Source organism: Geospiza fortis, unplaced genomic scaffold (assembly GCF_000277835.1).
Source record: "Geospiza fortis unplaced genomic scaffold, GeoFor_1.0 scaffold443, whole genome shotgun sequence".
Classification (NCBI taxonomy): Eukaryota; Metazoa; Chordata; class Aves; order Passeriformes; family Thraupidae; genus Geospiza; species Geospiza fortis.
This window is the reverse complement of record NW_005054335.1, coordinates 5,683,742-5,686,959: the sequence shown is the minus strand read 5'-3', so window position 1 is coordinate 5,686,959 and position 3,218 is coordinate 5,683,742.

Genomic DNA, 3,218 nt, shown 5'->3' with positions numbered 1-3,218 from the left:
GATTCTGTGAACTCTGAGACCATCAAGTCCAGCCTGTGATTGAACACCACCTTGTTAACCAGACCATGGCACTGAGTGCGATTAGTGTTTCCTTAAACGGCTCCTGGTGACTCCACCACATCCCTGGGCAGCCCATTCCAATCTTTAATCACCCTTTCTGTAAATAAATTCTTCCTAAAATCCAAGCTAAAGCTCCCCTGGTGCATCTTCTGTTGCTGGTTGCCTGGGAGAGAAGAGGCTGAGCCCCGCCTGGCCACAGCCTCCTGTCAGGCAGTTGTGGAGAGTGATAAGGTCCCCCCTGAGACTCCTTTTCTCCAGGATAAACACCCCCAGCTCCCTCAGCTGCTCCTCACAGCACTTGTGCTCCAGACCCTGCCCCAGCTCCATTGGCCTTCTCTGGACTTGTTCCAGCACCTCGATATCTTTCCTTGAATTGCAGGGCCCAGAGCAGAATTTGAGGTGTGGCCTCGGCAGTGCCCAGCACAGGGGGACAATCCCTGCCCTGGCCCTGCTGGCCACACCATTGCTGATCCAGGCCAGGATGCCATTGGCCTTCTTGGCCACCTGGGCACAGCCTGGCTCATGTTCAGCTGCTGTCACCAGCGTACCCAATTTGTTTTCTGCTGGGACACTTTCCACTCTGTCCCAGCCTGTGGCACTGTATCTCTGAATTGCAAAGAAAAGGCAGTGGCACATAGCAGCAGCCCTCAATGAGACAGGTTGTTTGATTTGAGACACAGTGCTGCTTGCTGAAATATTTACACTGTGTACTTCATGTCCTCTAACAACAGGGACTGAAGGACATTGCATTTTATCTAATAAATTATGTCTTAAAGCTTGAGAAAAAATAATATTTCAGGTTTTTTTCTTCTGAAAAATCTGCAAAATCACAATTTAATGTCTATTTGTTACCATTTCATATACCTCTGTGACATTGAAAAAGTGTCAGAATACTAATATTATTCCAATATTATGTATAAAAATTAGATAGATAAACTCTTAAGTTGTCAAAGATCAAGCCTGCAGGTGGTGTAACTCATCAGTATGTTTGTAGCTGGAATAAGACATATAAAATCAGAACACTATTTTAGCTGCCTGTAATGGGACTTGGTAATGACCGCATACTCCTTGCTCCTCTGTGTTAACTCCTTTCCAACCAAGTATCCAAAACTGGAGAAGAACTCAAGCAGAGTTTAGCAAAGGTTAATAAAATGCATGTTTTACCATTACTTTTTTATTTCAAAACCACTTGCATTTCTAGATCAGACATAACAGAGACTCAGAAAATGTGTCTGAGATAACCAAAATGAAGCTCAGCCAGAGCTGGTTCCACCAGCCTAGAGTCAGTGGCGAGAATGGCCAAGTGCCCTTGAGGCAGCCTGAATCTTCCAGAGATGAGTGATGTGCCACTCACTCTCTGACATCTGGTGGAAGAACAAAGTGTTGGCTGGGCTAGCACTGCCACAGGTGATAGGTAGCAATTAACTGGAATACACCCTGTCCCATGTTTTTCGTTTGAGAAACACAAACAAAAGGTAAAAGCCCTTAGAACTACACAGGTCATCATCTTGTGAAGAGACATATAAATTGTGGGTCCAGGAGGATTTTGCTGCATTACTTAGATTAATAGTATTAATTACTATTAATAGTGTCTCTGTCACAGATACATTGGCAAAACTGTCTGAATGCTGCACTTCAAGCAAACAATTAACAAAGGGGTTTATTCTCTCTAAAATGCTAATTGTAGTTATTCCCTCAAAATACGTTCATGATTATGTTGTGTCTGACAAAAAAAAATTACAAAGAGATGTATGACATTTTGAAATATCTGGATAACTTTTGTTTGGTAAATACAGCTATTAAGAGAAGAATAAGAAATAAGTAAAAAATGCATTCTGTGAAGGTCAGCAAGAGGAAATTACAGACCCACAGACACCGAGCTGTAGTGCCATAAGTAGCTATGTGTGTGGGTTGGACAATGACCATGTTTAGTAATGGTCTGCTGGCAGCCAGTTTTGCTTACTCTGTGGCACAAATATAATTAAAAAGGCAGTATTTTCAAGGAGGTACTTTAATCTTAGAGGATTTGTTTTTCTTTTTTCATACTACCGTAAATGAGGACCACTTAGATTCTCCTATAAATATGAGCAATTGAGAACAAACCAGCCAGAAAAAGCCAAGAAGAGGCAAGAGGTCCATTAGGCCTTTGCAAATTATTTTCTCCTCCCACTCAGTGTCATCTAAGCCTGTGTTTTCCATGGAGAATCCTACTAAATCTTTGAAGAAATATTTTGGGCATTCTGACCTACATTCCATATGAACATATGCACCTGTGTAATGTGTAATGCCAACAGTAATTATTCCCCTCCTCCCTTTCTGCTGCTGCTGTTTTATCTATTTATACAACTTTTTCTCAAGATGCACTGTGAATATTTTCACTAGTCCAGGATCCAAACAGCTGGTTCCAGATTCAGCTGGAACAAGGTGTCATCTCATTGGTGACACTGAAGCTTCCGTTCTCCGGAAGAAACTGTCCAGAAACAGATAATATGGTACCCAAATGTCATCTTTGGGTCTCTGAATGGTTTCTGTTTACTAGAAAAATTGGTTGGTTTTGTTTGGGGTTTTTGGGTTTTTTGTTTGGGTTTTTTTGTTTGTTTGTTTTTGTTTTTTTGTTTTTTTTTTTTTTTTTGTTTTTTTTTTTTGTTTTTTTTTTTTTTTTTGAGTGGGGGAGGATATAACAGATAAAAAAGTTATCCGTGCTTTTTCACACACAGGGGTGTGTACCCTAAAAGGTGCTAACTATCCTGTACTCTACCTGGATCCAACCGGAATCCCTTTCAGAAAGGCAGTAAAGCCATACTAAAACTCCACAGCTCCATCCTTCTTGAGTGCTACTGAAAGGGAGTGAATAAGTCACTTCCAGGCTTTGCTCGTGGAACTATTTGAAACAGAGCTGACATCTAGGAACATCAGCCCAGCAGCTGAACGCGCTTGCCTCACCACAGGCGACCAGGGTAGCCAGCTGGGCTCCCTCTGAGTTGGTTAATAGCTCACACATTGCAGGGGGAGCTCACACATTGCCTCTTCTTTGTCAGCTAATTTGTAGCAGTCACTGGGATAACTTCTGTGAGTAAGCACCTCTCAGCGTGAGGAAGGGCGATGGAAGCAAGCCCTTGGCGGGCAGAGAAGCCTGAGGCATGGCCGAGAAGGAAGGG